Here is a 17,849-nt window from a genome sequence, read left to right as displayed (position 1 = left end):
TCTGTGCATATATAAATCCAATTCACTTGCAAGTCATGACATCACCTTCCTGATTTCATGGTTCTCTTTGACAATAAAGGACAAACAACGAACAGTGTACATACACACATATATACATATGTGTGTGTGTGTGTGTGAGATCCACTACCTTCTTTCCACTCGGGCTACTACCATTCTAATGCAAACTCTCATCACTTCTCACTTCTCATCTGGACATTGCAATAACTCCCTTTTGGTTTCCCTGCTGTTTCTAAACAGAGAAAAAAGTAGAAATCTGGCCATGTCGCTACCCTGCTCAAGAAGCATGAGTGACTCCCTATTGTTCCTAGGATAAAATATTATGAGAATTGGCCTGTTGCCAGTCCCTCACATACATATTTGAATACTGAGTGATCTAGCTACATATCCAGAAGTCCTATATGTGCAACGAACTATCTCCGTCAGCTAACTTAGCAGTGGGAATTCAATGTTAGTAAATTATCAGCTTAGAAAACTCCACCTAACCTAGGTATGAAAGATTAGCAAACTTTCCTAATCATGATACCCTTGTGGTTAATAAGGAAGTTTACAGTCCAGATCACCTATCGATGACTGCTCCTAAGGTCCCTCTCACCTTAGACCCTGTGAGTCTGTCCAGTAACAATAATAATATAAAAGAACAAAAACTCAGGAGCTTTCAATTGGGGAACACATCCTGCCATACACCCAAGCCATCATCATGTGCCCACAGAGTTAAAGAGTTACGCTATGTCTATGAATAATAAGCTGCCTGATATGCTCAATTACTTTGAATAATTATGTTACTTCTCATTACATCCTCACCTATGATCTCCTTACAAACTCCAATTTCTTTTTAAACAGATCAAACATTATTCCCCTTCACAAACACTATGTTTCACACACAAAATAATTCATGCTTAGCATGTGACTTCTCATGTTCTTCAATTCTTTTTATCCCTCCTTGTATCACATTCTTCTACTCCTATTCTATGACATAGGTAAGAATTCCTCTCTACTTCTTTAGATCCTTTTTTCTTTGTTTCCTTCTTGAAGTATTTTTAACTAGGTAAGTGCATGGGTGTTTACTGGCACTGGGCAGTCAGCTACATCCTACAAGTAATGGCCAGAGGCAGATGGAGTATGCTTAACATATATTTGACAAAAAATTTACTGTGCATGAGTATTGCAAACTATCTATGATGGTATACGAAACTGTATTTCTTATGAATGTTATATATGGTGAGAGGCATTGTGTAATAGTCTATAGAGGGCTGACCTTAGAATCAGGATAACATGGGCCCAAGTCCAGTGTCAAACACAAAATAACTTTGTGGTTATTGACAGATCACTTAAGGTCATTGCCTTCAAGCAACTCGCTAAGTCTATTAGTTACAGCTGAGTTTGGAGGAGAAAGCTTCTAAACTAGGAGTTCCTATACTAATGAAATCATAGATCCAATCCCCAAAATAGATATGACATCTAATGAAATTTGCAGGAACTGCAAATGTTTTAACTGGGACAGCAATGTAATTGGTACTGGCAACTTTTCTCTACTCTTTCTCCCAGAGGCTAATGAGAATGGATGGTGTTGGCCCTGAGGAAGTGAACGATGGTAAAATTTGTAACTGGTAGATCCTGGAGAATAAAAAATGGGGAAAGAAGTCTTCCATAACAAGCTCTTGTGGGACCAGAGAATGATAAAAGTGGCAGCAAAGCCTCAATAATAGAAAGACATAATATTTACAGTCATAAAAGGTTAGTACCTGAGATGGACCTTGGAGATCGTCTGTTCCAGACTCTACGTTAAGGAAAGAAAAAAGAAAAGAAAACAGAATCCCACACAAACAATTCAATTTCCCAATGTCATACATTGAATCAGTTTCAGAACTAGGACTAAAGCCAAATTACCTGACTCTTTCATGTGCTCTTTCTACTACACTATGAGGGGGAACATATTATGTGGGGGCTCATAAGAGATAAGATTAAAGAAGATCAGCTCCCCAAACTCTGAACTACCCTAGAACCCTGAGGGGAGATGTAGCCTTCCTCTGGGGACCAGGCTTGTTAATGCTCATGATGAGATATATATATGCATATGTGATATATACTTATATCTCCTCCATTAGAACGTAAACTCCTCAATAAGAGGGACTATTTCATTTTTTCTTTACTTCCCCAGTATTCAACTCAGTGCCTTTAATAAATGCTTTTTGTTTGATCCATTGATTGATTGAAAATAAGATAAACATACATTTGAAAAATAACCCAAAAAGTCTTACTCAAAGACCATGATAGTTCTTTTTTTTAAATCTTTGTGGACCAAAGACAGTAGTTTAGCCAAGTGAGAAAGAGCCATATTAGACTCTTTCCCTGGCTGGGAGCAGCATAGAAACCTAAAGAGATATTGTAACAACACCTAGGGACACCAGCTGGATTTTGAGAAACTCCTGGAGCCATAACATAGAACCATCTGGTGACACCTGCTGGGAATCCCTAGGAACTGTCAAAGGAGCTAAAAAACAGGACAACTTCTAGAAAAAATGCAGATTAGGGAACTACAAAGAGAGTGAAACATGTATTAAGTGCCTGGGAATTCACGAACATCTTTCAGGGGTCTTTACTGATTGAAACTTTGGAAAGAAAGAAAAAGAAAAGGAATGAGAACAGAGTCCACACTAATGAACCTAGAGGAAAATGATGGACCAGCAGAGAAGTCCTAGAAAAGGAGGCTAGATAATTAAGACAAAAACTGGTCCAGAAAACCAGTCAAGGAGAGAGTATCCAAGAGAACAAAGTGGTCAGCAGTGTCAAAGTATGTGAAGAAGCCAAAGGAAGATGAGAAGAGACCATTGAATCTGATGTTGAGGTCCTTGGTGGCCCAGATTTTCAGTACGAGGGCCTGTGAGCCAGGAAATTAGAACCATGCCCCCCCTCCAAATGTAGGATCGTAAGATTTAGAGGGGGATGGGATTTCATGTCATCTAGTCCAGTTCCCTCATAACCAAGGCCTGAACAGTTTAAGTGATTTGCCTAAGGTCCCATCGGCAGAACCAGACTCAAACCAGCATCTAGGCCCTTTGTAATGGGAGGGTTTCCTATACAAGGGTTACATGGCAACCTTTCATTTTGTGCCCCATACTGTGCCAGGCCCCATACTCATGAAGCTCATCTGGTTTAAGAATCTCAAGGAACAGAAATAGCTCCATACGCTATTGCTAACTACATTATTATCATTAATAACAATTGCTACCATTTAGATAATCTTTTTTTGGTTTGCAAAAAGCTTTACTACATGAATTCATTGAGGCCTCACAACAACCCCATGAGGTGTTGCTAAGTGAAGCGACACATTTGGTAGTTCCAGCAAAGCAGCCTAGCCCCAAACGGCCAGCTGGTTCTAAGGAATCACAGAGATTAGTGGCAAGACTGTTTTATCCTCAAGAACTAAAGGGAGCCTTTTTCAAGTTCATTAATCTAGGGTAAGCAGACCCCAGGCTCATTTTGAGTAAATCAATCATGGCTGACAGAGATAAAGAAGCAGGGGTGCAGGGAGAGCAGGGGTAGAATTCCTTTGGTGTCAGGAGCTGCGCTTAGAGGTACTTCAGTCCTTCTAGATGTTTCTGTCTATAGAAAAGATCTAATTGGGCCAGATTGCATCACTGATACTAGCAGCTTCCACACAGAAGTGGGCTTTTATGTGTGCACTTCAATTCAAGTCAGTTGCCTCTTACATGATCCTGAAAATATAGAAGGATATAATCTTGACCTCAAGGATTTTATAACCTAATAGGAAGGAACTGACAAGTATAGGACAGAATGGGATAAGGTCACATACAAGGCAGGATGTGGTAAATACAAAAGAGAAGTCAAGAAAATGTATCACATGAAGATTTAAGAAGGAAAGTATCACCTATTATTTTCAAAGATCAGAGTTCTTGGAAAAGGTAATTCCTGAACTGGACTTGAAGGAAGAGGATATTTTAATAGGCAGAGATGAGGGAAAAGTAGATTCCAGGCATTGAGGCTGACTCATAGAAATTCATAAAATGGTAGTTCTATAAGAGTAAAGGATGGTCAATTCACTCCAGTTTGACTAGTATATAGAGTATAGAAGGAGAGTAGTGTGAAATGAGTCTGGAAAGGTAGACTGGAGGTAGATTTGTCAATTGTTACTCTAAAGGATAAGGCATTTGTATGGCATTTAAGCAAAAGCTCAAGCAAAAGGGAACTTCCCATTAAGAATTCTTGGGCAGGGGAGTGGCACAGTCAGACTTATAGATTAGAAAGGTTGTACTGGCAATTGTGTGGAAAATGGAGTGGGGTATGGGTCATGAATCAGACATAGCAGGAAGTGGAGATCTAGGAAGCCATTATAGGCAAGAGGTGGTGAAGGTCTGGGCTAGGATTATAGCTGTGTGAATATAGAGAAAAGAATTGCTGTGAGAGATGTTAAATGGTAGAATTTATTTGTTGTTGTTATTCAGTTATTACTGTCATGGTTGACTCTTTGTGACCCCATTTGGGGTTTTCTTGGCAAGAATACCAGTGAGGTTGCCAGCTCCCTCTCCAGCCATTTTACAGATAAGGAAACTGAGGCAAATAGGGCTAAGTGACTTGCCCAGGGTCACACTGCCAGTAAGTGACTGAGGCTGGATTTGAACTCAGGCCTTGCTGACTCCCAGTCCAGCAGTCTATCCACTGTATCACCTGGCTGCCTCTATTGATGAAACACTGATAGTATAGAATTGATAGGACTTGCAGTTAATTGAAGATATGGAGTGAGGTTGAGGGAAGAATTAAAAATTATCTCAGAGTTTTGAAAGTTATTATTTCAAATTATTCAATCAATTCAATATTCAAATATCAATTCAAATTATTTCAATGTTTTGAAAAATTATTTCAAAGTTTTCAAAATTTCAACAGAAATAAAAAGGTAGAGAAAAAGTTCAGGTTTATGTGGGAAGAAAAGTTTTAAGATACTAAGCTTGAGATGCCAAATGAACAGCTAAGATGATATATCCAAAAGGCAGTTAGAAATGAACACTGGTCAGAAGAAAGATCAGAGATTAAACAGACAGACAGACAGACAGACAGAGAGATACATAGATAGATGCATGCTTACACACATATATTATACATACATACATAGATACACAGTGGCATAGACACATAAATACGTACATACAGAGACAAATACTTAGAGATAGACATAGATATCCAGAGAGACACTTAGAGATATGGTGTCATAAATATATACATACATATATGACAAGTAGCTAGATGCAGAGGTACATTAGCATATAGATATCTACATACATAGAGACACACACACACATATATATATATAGAAAGAGAGAGTCTGTCAGTCAATAAGCATTTATCCAATACCTACTATATTCTAGGCATGGTGCTAGAGATACAAAATGAAACACAAAGATTCCCTGCCCTCAAGAAATTCACAGTCTAATGGGGGAAAAAACAAGCAAACACAAATATACAAATAATTTATATATGGGATAAATAGGAAATAATTAAAAGAAGAAAGAAACTAGAATTTAGAGGACTTTGGAGATGACTTGGAGGAGAGTAAGGGGTAAGAAGACTGAAAAAGTAGGAAAAGTCCAAATTATGCAGGACTTTGAAAGCCAAATAGAAGATTTTATATTCTATCTTAGATATGGTAGGGAGCAACAAGAATCTATTGAGTAGAGGAGTTCTATGGTCATACCTGCCCTTCAGTAAGATAAGTTTTGACAGCTGGAGGATTAACTGCAATGGGGAGAGACTTGTGACAAGGAGACCAACCAACAAGTTATTGTGATACTGCTGGCAGGAGGACGCAACGTCAGAGAAGAGAAGAAGAAATATACAAGAGATGCTATGAAGATAGAAACAATAAGACGACAACTGATCGATTGGATATGGAGCAGGGGAGGACGGGGTAAGGGAGAATGAAGAGTCAAGGATTACACTTAGGTTTTAAGCCTCAGTGACTCGGAGGATGGAAATACCCTTAACAATAATAGGGGAGCTTGGGAGAGGAAAGGAATTGGTGGAGGGTGGGAGTAGATAATGAGTACAGTTTTTGATATATTGAATGTCTATAGAATTGAATTGTCTATAGGACATCCAGTTTAGGATTTCTAATAGGTGGTTGGAGATGTCAGACTGGAGGTCGGGAAAGAGGTTAGGACTAGACAAGCAGATCTGAGAGTTATCTGCATATAGATAATAATTGAACCACAGAAGCTGATGAGATCACTAAGTGAAATAGTAGAGGAGAAGAAGTGAAAAGGGCCCAAAACAAAGACTTGGCAGACACTTGTGGTTATTGGATATGACTTGGAGAAATATCCAGCAAAGGAGACAGAAAGAGTGGTTAGAGAAGTAGGAGGAGAACCAAGAGAGTACTAAAAACCTAGTAAGAAGAGTTATCAAGGAGAGGATGATTGGCCATGTCAAAGGCTGCAAAGAGGTCAAGAAAGATGAGAATTAAGAAAAAGTCATTAGATTTGGCAATTAAGAGACCATCTGATGAGATCAGAAGATTGACTGCATAGTCTTGATGTTCATCCTTGGTTCTCAAAGAGGACCAATGACATCAGAAGAGTGATGCTTTGACGTGCAAGTGAAGTAGATTTAAGTGAGGAAGGGCTGGGCAAAGGTACCAGCCTCAATCTCTCCTCCAGAGTCATTCAGAGTCCAGTAGCAAGACATAGGTCAGGACAACTGATGATGGCCCCAGATGTAGGGGAAGATCTTGGCCTTTTTTGTCATAAAGACTTCATAAGAGAGTGAAAGGAAAGGGAAAAGTGGAGGCACCTATGGTAGAAAGCTTTCTCAAGAAGTTTAGCCATAAGAGTAGGAGAAATTTAAGAAGGCATCTAGAAGGGATGGGCAGAACAAATGAAGGTTGTATTTATCATTGCTGTTGTGAATGGCAGACTTGGGTGTGTTAGTGGGTAGCAGAAAAGCAGCAAGTTGGCAAGAAATGAATGAAGATTGTTTTGAGAATAGAGATAGCATTGGAGACAATTTGCTGGAGAGGGTGTGATAGAATGGGATCCTGTGGGCATGTAGAGGTATTTGCTTTGGCAAGAAGGGCCACTTATTCAAGTAAAGGAGGTGGTATTATTTGTGGTAAAGGAGGAAATAATGGCAGAAAGTATCTGAGTAATGTAAGACAAAGAAGAGAGGAGAAAAGGGACTTTTCAGCAAATGGCCTCAATTTTTTCAGTAAAATATGAGGCAAGGTTCTCAGTGGACACAGCGTGCAGAGGGGGAGTTATGGAAGGTTTAAGGAGGGATGAAAAAGCCACTGTGGTGCATGGAATAGTAACTAGATTAAAGAGATATAAAAGGTTTGCCATGCCACAACGAGGGTCCAGGTGAGATTATACAACATAAACTTGTAGTGGACCCAGTTGGCATGGTATCATGATTTTCTCCACAATTTTCATTAAGCAGAATGTAAGTAGAAGTGAAGGTAAGGGTTTGTTGGGCAAGACCTTTGAAAAAATAAAGAGACAAGGGACTTAAAAAGAAGAAAATAGTTTAGGATTTAACTAGTTCACCAAGGAGTCAAGATAAAGAAGGGAGGAGAGTGTAAGCAATGCAGATTGGTTGGTGGTCTGGGAAAGAATTGACAGGTGGCAAGACTGGAGATCAAGAGGCAGATGAAGAAAGGTTACGGAGCTGCAAGGCAGAGGGAAAAGTGGAGCAACAATATAATCCAATATAATGATTGGATAAAGAAATTTCAGAGTTCATGAACATGGATGTGAAATATTTGTGAGTGATGGCAAGCTCAAAGATATGACCATCTCCATGTGTAGCTATAGTGAAGTAAGTCATGAGAAATGAATAAATTGAGGAATTGAGTGGTTAGGGTACTTGAGGGAGTATCAGTTTGTGCACTGAAGTCCCTAGTAGGAGGGCAGGAGTTGGGGAAGAGAGAATGACTATGAACCAGGTACTGAATTCACTGAGGAAAGAAAGGAAGTGTCTTAAAGGCTGGTAGATAACAACTACCAGAATTATATTTGAGTGTAAATATAGAACCTCAAAAGAGGAAAGTGGTGGTAGAGGAAGCCCCCTGAAAGTGGCAATGGGGAGCAAGTAGGAATCTACCTCTCCTACCTCAACCAATGAGTCAGAGTTATGAGTGGAAGTAAATCTGGTGATGCCAAGGGTAAGGAGGGAAGACATGCCATCAGAAGAGAACAAGTGAGTGAGAGAAGATGGAAAGAGTAGAAAAGGAAAAGGTTTAAGATGCAATTTAATTTGGTGCTTATGAAGCAGGAATTCTAGTGGAAGGCTTGGGTAGCTGTAGAGTGGAACATTGGAAGGAGGAGATTAGGTTGAAGGGCAGGGAAATAAGAGAACAATCATTGGGGGATGGAGAACAGGTTTTGAACAATAGCACCTTGGGTTCATAATCACTGAGACAGGGTGGGTATGATGGGTAGAAGTATATTAATCACTGTGGGATAAGTTCAGGTAGCTTATCATTTGTCCATGAGGTTCACCTCAGGTGGAATATCCCAAGACACCAGGAAGCTATGATCTGCTGGAAACGGGGAGTGGGGAGGCAAACCATGATGGCCATGTCATTGGAGGCCATGATGGCCATGTCTGTTCCAGAGGCCAGATACTTTTATTGTGTAAGTCATGTGTACTTAACTTGGGGTGCATGAACTCTTTCTCTCTCTCTCTCTCTCTCTCTCTTTCTCTCTCTCTCTCTCTCTCTCTCTCTCTCTCTCTCTCTCTTTCTCTCTCTCTCTCTCTCTCTATATATATAATAGATGTAATATATGTGTATATGTATATGTACATACTATATATATATTTTGATAACAATTTCAATATAATTAGCTTCTTTTGTATTACTATGTATTTTATTTTATGCATTTAAAAACTAATCTGAAAGGGGGTCTATGGGCTTTGCCAGATTGCCAAAAGAATCCATGACACAACAGAGGTTAAAAACTTCTGCTCTAAGGTTTGGAGGCTTCCTGAATAAAACGCATGCTCAATCTTAATTTGCACAATCAGCAAGCATTTATTAAACACTGGCTATATGCCAGACACTGTATTGGATCCTGGGGATACAACGTGAAAATGAAACAGCCCCTGGCCTCAAGGAGTGTACATTCTGTAGAAGGCACAAGAGACAGTTTAAATCTCTTTATCAAAGCAGTTGTGCTATGTATAGGACCACAGTGTGGGCAGAAAGAGAAAATGATCTGCCCTGTTCCCACCCTGCCCCCTTTCTCTTCCTTCTCCTTACCTTGAATTGAGAGAATGCTTTCAGTGAACCATAGAATAAGACAGGGGACTTTTCAAGCAGGTCTATAGAAGGGTCTTCCACCAAAAAAAATTTTTTCTAGGTAGTGTTTTTTTTTTTCTCCAGCTCTCTGGGAGACCCACATGGGACGCAGAAAACAAAGGAAGAGACAAACACAGGATAAGCTAGGTATCAGAATGATTTTAAGAAAGAAAGAGGCAGGATTTACTGTCCTACAAAAGATCCACTCTCCCATCCAAGCTATTCTAATGAAGCCCTGATCCCCCCCTCAGCCCTCCAGGGCATACTGTTGGGACCTGCGTTGCTCTCTGCTGCCAGACACATGAAAGAGAACAATGGAATTGTCTCCTACCATGTTTAATACATTACCAAGGGAAACAAAACATTCTTTTTCTTTTCCTTTTTTTTTTTTTTTTTGTCTTTTCCTTTTGGTTGGACCTCAGAAGTCCAGGTCTCCAAAACCAAGGTAGTCCTCCAGCATAGAGGAGACCTCTCCCCCTTCAGGATTTCTCTACATCTTCCTTGGACATTTATGTGTCCTATCTTCTATTGTTTTCCTAACTCCTTATTTAACCCTTACAATATTACTTATCTATTTCAAGTGATGAAAGGAAGTTCGGCATTGTAAATAGGGTGGTTGCCTTGGAGTCGGGAAGACTTGATTAGAAATGGGGTTGCAGACACTAACTCTATGGCTCTGGGCAAGTCACTTAACCTCTATCTACCACAGGTAAAAGGGCAATATTGGGGGAGAAAAGATTGGCAAGGGCATATATGAGAAGAAAAGGGGAGCTAATCACATAGGAAGAGAGATCATGGATGGTTAGCTCAAAAGATGCACTCATATCCATGACATATTCAATCAACGGAAGGCCTCCAACCTATAGAATATTTACATGAAGACATGCAGTGGAATTTCATGGGACAAGAAGGTATGGAATGGTGATCACCAGTGGAAGAAGGAAGACCCTGCCCATGAGATCACCATTCCACTAAAGTTTTATTGTTTAAATCCTCACATGGGGATCTTGTCTCCCAACCTACCCTTCAAAGTGCTTGAGGGTAGGAACTAAGCCTTAGGTCACTGTATCCTCTCCAGTGCCTTGCATATAGTAGAACAGAGTTAGAGACTGGTCTATAGATTTCACTGATACAAGGAACTTCCAGGTGAAGAAAGGAACTCCCTCTACCAATGCAGGTTGGCACTTTCTCTGCAACTTAGAGAATTGGTTAAAACTTTGAGGAGCTAAGTGACTTACCCAAGGTGGCACAGCCAGTATGGGTCAGAAGCAGGACTTGTTGCCAGGTCTTCCTGGCTTGGAGGTGGGCTCTCTATCTCTCCTACCACACTACCTTAGAATATAATAGGAGTCCCATCAACATTTGCTGGATTCATCAATGAGCCACAGTTTCAGATAACTTTCTTTCTATAAGATTTTTTGATAGCTTTTGTTTTTATCACCTAGATTTCCCCATCCCTCTGTACCTCCTCTTTCCCTAGGAGCCATCCCTCTAACAAAGAATTTTAAGAAGACAGAGATTTCAACAAAACTTGTCAACACATTTAAAAATATTACATGCAATGTTCCATACCCATTGGACCCACACAGACATACATATACACACACTTCAGTAAAAGAGGGTGGGGAAATGTCTTCCTAGGGGACTTAAACTCCAATAGGAAATGAACAAGCAGGTCCAGATGCCAAGAAGCAACCCTGGAAAACAGATGAAAATAGGTTGTTGGTGGTGGTAGTCCTTGATGGGGAGAGAAGGAAGGAATTCAGTGAGGACCACTATCTGCCCCTTTCTGGGAGGTGGTACCTACCACACCTTTTTCATCTATCAACCCACAGCAAGTTTTGTATGATACATTCATCTACTTCTGCCCTTTCCCCACTGTATTGTGAGGCAAGCCTGGGACTGAGATCTTTGCTGAGAATAGAAGAGAGCAGGGCAGGGAGAAACAGGTCAAGCTACTTGGCCTCATTCTCCATTGTCAAAAACATTTGTTTGGTTTTTAAGTTTGGTGAAGCTCCAGAATACTAGAGATCAGAGTACATTATAAGAACTGCCCTCAATTACTGGCAGATCCTTCCCAGAAGGATTTAATGAGACCAGAGGAAAGGTGGGGGTGAGGGGCACAGTTGCTTAACAATGGTCCCCTGGGTGGCTTATGGGTCCAAACATATGGATCTCAGAAATGGCCCATGCAGGTCCTCTTCACTCTGGAAAAAAGACTAAGACCACCTGGGGGAAGCAAGGGAGGGCTGGGATGAGCCTCCATTCCAGGTTAGTACCCTGAGGTTATTTTTCAGGTCTCCCCAGCCCCTGAGAAAGTGGGCCTTCAGATACTTTCTCCATCACCTCCTCCTTTCCCCATCAATACCCCACCCCACCAACCCCATCTCCCAACCCTGTTTTCAATTTTCTCCTTCCTTATTCCTCTCATGTGTGTGAAGAACCAGCCCTGAGGCACTGTTGTTTTAAATAGGACTTCTGTACTCAGAGCTCTGGGCTGCATTTTGGACAATTATGTGGCTTTCCGAGAGGGTTTTCTTCTTCTTTTTAGTCTTATTATTATTTTTATTATTTTTAAAGAGGGAACATGAAAACCTGTAATGAACTGTGGGAAGAGACTCAGCAGCAGCACAAGGAAGAGACAGCAGATTCCTTGGGGCCCTCGTGCAGCCCTTCCTCCACTTTACAAGGGTGTCTTGGACCTTTGATTACAATATGTCCCTCTTAAAAACATCAGGGCATGAAAGGGAGGATATTTTCAATTACACTGCATTGCTCCCCCCGGCCCCCAACACCCTAGTGTCACCAAGATGATTGCAACCAGAGATCAGATGACAAGTCCTCCTTTTCTCTAGACCTCCATTTCCCACCCATAATGACAGCAATATCTAGAAGGGTGGGGTCTGGTGTACAGGTATACACTGAGCTGACTGTGTGCAGAACCCTAGACTTCATTCCCAAGGCAATGAGTGTGCGAGAGGGACTCTGTAGGAGGTATAGGGGCAGGATCCTCCCTCATTAGAGAACAATTAAGTGTCTCAGTGATGATCTGCTAACTAAATCTGCAATCATCATTCAGAGAAGAGAGAGCCCAGTGCAGGCCAAAGTAATCAGACAAGGTTTCATGGAAAATGTAGACATTTAAAGAACAGTGGGATTTGGAGAGGCAGAAAACTAAAGCATAGCATTCAAGTGGGGAAACAGCATAAGTAAGGATGCAAACATAGAAAAAATTCTGGTGCTTTGGCCAGGTCAGGAGAGGCTACTACAAATTACCACTCTTGTGGGAAGGAGAAGAAGAACATGTTGGGTACGTTGGGTACACCTTTGTCAGAGGCATATCAACTCTACTACTACCCCAACCACCACCACCCAGGGCACACTGCTCACTTGCTGGGTGCCAGGAGCTAGGGGCCAGGAAACAGGGCTCTTCAATGTCCCCTTAACAGCTCCATTGCCCCTCTCTCAGGTAAGTCTCTTCATCTGTAAAATGGGCCCATTACAACAAAATTCTATGTGCTCAATGAATAGACATTAAAGAAAAGGAGGAAACAAGTACCATCTTGGAAGACCAAGTGCATGCTGGACAGATCCAATGACTAAATCGGCCTTGGGAACTGGATCTGAGATATTTGTAACAGAACAGAAGGGCGAGACACCAAATTACCATGGTGACAGAGGAGGGGTGGGGTGGGAAAATAGATAAAGAGAAAATAGAGCTCTTGTTCACTTCTTTGGCCATGGTGCACAGGGCACTGGACCTGGAGTCAGGAAGGCTTAAATTTAAATATGATCTCAGTCACTTACTAGCTGTGTGACCTTGAGCAAGTCACTTAACTTCTGTATGCCTCAGTTTTCCCATTTATAAAATGGGGATAATAATACCTCCCATTGTTGTGAGGATCAAATGAGATAAAAATTATAAAACACTTAGCATAATGCCTGACACATAGCACTATATATGTTATTTATTGACATTATTATTGTACATATTAGTTTGTTAAATTCATGTTGAATTGAAAGAAATTGAGTTCAATTATCCAGAAGCATAGTAAGAACAAGAAACAAAAGGAAAAGCTGCTCCCAACCCTACTAAACCATCCCTCATTTATTTATTTAAAAAAGCACCCTCCCCCAAAACTGGGAAGTAAATTCTCTCACACTTAAACCTTCTCAACACGTTCCTAGTAAATAGCTGGGTGGCACAGTGGAAAGGAGTGCCAGGCCTGGAGTCAAAAACATTCATCTTCCCAAATTCAAATCTGGCCTCAGATACTTACAAGCTGTGTGATCCTGGGCAAATCATTCAACCCTGTTTGCCTCAGTTTCCTCATCTGTAAAATGAGCAGGAGAAGGAAATGGTAAACCACTCTAGTATCTTTGCCAAGAAAATCCTAAAGGTGTCACAAGAGTCAGACACGACTAAACAACAACAACCTTCTTAGTGTTTCCTTTATGAACTTTTATACTGTACCTTGTATTAGAATTATTGATGTGTTATAGGAAAATGGTCTATGAGAGAATGCAGCATTCTCTGCTGATGCTGTTCCCTCATGTTATTTTTAGAAAATGTGCAGGTATTCTGTTATTGTTTCCTGTCTGTTTGTTGCACAGCAAAGAAAAGGTCCTTTCTGATTCTCTGCTAGGTCAGAACAGGGAGCACACTGTACTGCCTGAACATTCCCACAGGGGCAACTTGAACTCTTTCTTCGCTGGTGGTGATTAAGCCAGTAATTTCTGTTAGCCTCTAGGTGGGAAAAGACAGGTAGATCTGATAGGTTGTTGTGAATATGGCACGTTTGCCTCTTTACCTTTCTGTACTGGTTCTTTCCTGGTCTTAGGTTGAGTATGAGAAAAAGCAGAGACCTTGTAAGCGTTGATGATTACAGCCGACATTTATGTAGCACCAGCTATGTGCTAAGTGCTTTACAAATTTTATCTCATTTGACCCTCACAACAACCCTGAGAAGTAGGTGCTATTGTGATCCCATTCTACCTCTGAGTAAATTGAAGCAGAAAGAAGGTAAGTGATTTGCCCCAAGGTCATACGGTTAGTAAGGGTCTGAGGCTGGATTTGAACTTGGGTCTTCCTGGATCTAGGCCTAGTGCTTTACTACACCATCTATTTGCTTGAAAGTTTACAAGAATGACGTGCCAGGAAAAAGGATAGAGTTACCCCATTGGAAGTCTTTTGTGTGTATACTCAGTTCTAGCTCAGTAGCCAATCAGAAAGGTCCTTTTCCTTCACTATGAGGTGAGCAGACAGGAGTCACAGAATAACTGCACACATTCCCAAATCATCAGTCAGAACATGTTGTGCGTGCTCATAAGGACTGGGCTCTAACCGGCCAGTTTTCCATTACAAATAGATAGGCCTCTCCTCTGCTGGCCTGTGGAATCTGTGAGGGTCCAGATTATGTCTTCTTTATCTTTGGATTCTCCTGAGGGCCTCATACATAGTAGGAGCTCATTAATGAGAAAGGGGAGAAAAAAAAAAGGTGGAGAGGGGAAAGAACTGAGAAAGGGGAGATTCCTTTTATAACTCAGTTTGGAGTTTGAGGATTTTTTCTGTATTCTCTCTCCTCCAGTACCCTCATGTTGCCTCTGGCTACCTAGCACCCCTTATTCCCATTGCCCCATGTTCCAAACCTTTCCAGAACTCATAAATATTCATGGGTCCAGGGACCCAGTGTTTTGGGTCTCTTTTTTTCCCTAACATGATAAAAGTTAAACTAATCTATGCTGACCTTCTAGTGAGTACCAATGCTATAAAAGTAGCCTTTGCCAGGCATCATTCACATTTCATTTTTAAAAATAAGTTTTATTGATCTGTTTAGTTTTTACATCAGGTGATGTAAAAACCCAATGTGTCCTCTCCTCTCTCCTCCTCCCAAACGGCAATCCTTTATAACAAAATAAAAAACAGAAAAGCAGAACTAAACTAAGTGTAATATTTTCATTTTAGCAAGAACCTTCTTGAGGTACTACATATGACCTCAAAGAGAAACCAAAGAAAAGTTATTTCAGGATAGAGTTCAGTTATTCCAGGTAGGTCCCTATGTCGTTCAGAACCAAGATTGCCCTCCAGGGATATTGTTTGTCTAGGGCCTTCCACTCCCAACCCCCTACAATAAGTATGTACTTTGAGATTTCCTACCTAAAGCCAATGTCTTAAGCAACAATTCCACCAAAAAGCCAATGATTCAATGGAATCCTTAGACTTTCTGTATTTAGAAGAGCCTTCATTCACAGGTTCCCAGTTTCTAAAATGACACTCAGCCATTCTTTCTGATAACTTTTAGTAAACTTTCTCTTCAGTGAAATGAGGGGTAGGTTCATGAATTTGGTCTCATAGATTAGAGCTAGCAAGGAAACTTGTAGGTTGTCTACTCTGACCCCCTCATTTAATAAACAAGGAAATTGAGGCCCAGAGCATTGGGGTGATTTATCCATGTTCCAACAGGTAGTAAGTGGCACTCCTGTGATTCAAACCTTAGGTCCCTGATTCCAAATCCATCCTCTATCTTTTTTTTTAAACCACATTGTTATGTCACCTCTAGAATCAGGTGAACTCTAGAGTCTCTTCCGGCTTGACTACCACATGCTTCTGTGATAATGAATAAATCAAACTTTCAGGATTATTAGGGATTAGAGTTCCTGGCATAAAATGCTTTGAGTTTTTAGCTATAAAGGTTTAGTGTATATCAAGTTAGTTCATATCTGAAGCACCAAACAAGGGCAGCTAGGTGGTGCAGTGGATAGAGCACCAGTGCAGGAGTCAGGAGGACCTGAGTTCAAATCTCACCTCAGATATTTGACACTCACTAGCTATGTGACCTTGGGCAAGTCACTTAACCCCAACTGCCTCATCTTGGGTCATCTCCAGTCATCCTGATGAATATCTGGTCACTGGATTCAGATGGCTCTGGAGGAGCAGTGAGGCTGGTGACCTGCACAGCCCTCCCTCACTCAAAACAAAGTCAAGTGCAAGTCATGTCATTATTTCTCTGATGGCATGATCTTCTTCAGCAACGAAGGATGAACACACACAATCTGAAGCACCGTCATGATGACGCTTCTCCATAGAGAATTATGGAAGCAGGGTCATAGGGAGAGGTGTTTCTTGAGGAAAGTAATTTAAGAAAGAAAAATTGCCTTCTTTCTCTCTTCCAGATTTCACTAGAATCTTTAGAAGAACAGAGAATTATCAGTGTCCTAGCAAGTATCATGATTCTTGTCTTTAACTAAGAAAAATCTGGAAAATTGCCAGGAGGCAAAAGACCAGAGTTTCAGTAGAAATTCTAACTTACAATTGGTGTGACCTTAAGCAAATCACTTTCCCTTTCTGGATCTTAATCTCCCAATCTGTAAAATGAGTAGATAAGATTACATGATCTTTAAAGTTCCTTCCCGTTCTAAATTACATGATCCTAAGATAATTGACCATATGTGTATAAAGTCTCCAGATGACCAATTCAGATGCCTATAGGGGACTTAAAAAGGTTCATAACCCAGCTTTGTTGGCTTTCTTTTAACCCTTACCACAGTGCTTGTCACATAGTATGCTTAATAAATGCTGGATTTCTTCCTCTGTCATCTTGAGTAATTAGTTTAATTTCTCTGGGTCTTAACTTCCTCACCTGCAAAATGAGAGGGTAAACTGGCTGGCTTCCAGGGCCTCTTTCAGCTCTAAATCTAAGACTCTTTATAACAATTCCTACCCTTCAGAACTTACCAAGGACCAAAGCATCCAAAATGTCTGATACATACACTGGCCAATCACAATTCCAGAGGACTCATGATGAAACATGTTACCTCCCTTCTGACAGTTGATGGACTCAAAGGATAGACTGAGATATTTTTTGAACATGGCCATTGTAAAAATTTATTTTTCATAACTATGCATATTTGTGACAAGAGTTTTGTTTTTCTTTCTTTTTTGATAGTGGGGAAGAGGAGGAAAGAAGATGTTGCTTTTTATTCTTTGAAAAAACTAATTTAGTTTTAAAAATAAATAAATTTGATGTCCTAAAAAGCACAAATGGATTTATACATGAACTGTAAGTTGTTATTTCACAAAATCAAATAATCTAACAATTGTTCTTGTGAATTTTCTGAAAGACAAAATCTTTGGAAGTGAGGACTGTGAAATGTAGTAAAATTCTCTTTTTTGGATAGCTTCAGAAACAAGGGAGCATCTCTCCAGAGAGTTTTGTATTTATATATGGGCCTGCATAGAGACAAAGGTCAGGAAAAAAATGACTACTACAGCTGTTTTGGGGGGCATTGCTTTATATGGTGACAGCTTCTAAGGGTCTAGATCTCCTTTCTACCAGCAGAGGTCAGCAAGTACATCTCCAATGGAACAAGGCTTTGTGCTAAGCTGAGAAAGAACAGGGAAGGCTGTGTTAGGCAATGGAAGGGTAAATTAGCTGCATTTGCTTACCCACAGCACAATCTTAAATTCTCTCTCCTTTCAGAAAATAGACTCTGTTCCCCATGGAGAGCAACACAGTTCTAG

The sequence above is a fragment of the Notamacropus eugenii genome, chromosome 1 (genome assembly GCF_028372415.1).
Source record: "Notamacropus eugenii isolate mMacEug1 chromosome 1, mMacEug1.pri_v2, whole genome shotgun sequence".
In the NCBI taxonomy this organism is placed as follows: domain Eukaryota; kingdom Metazoa; phylum Chordata; class Mammalia; order Diprotodontia; family Macropodidae; genus Notamacropus; species Notamacropus eugenii.
The sequence above is the reverse complement of the archived record's forward strand: the minus strand, read 5'-3'. Positions refer to the sequence as shown.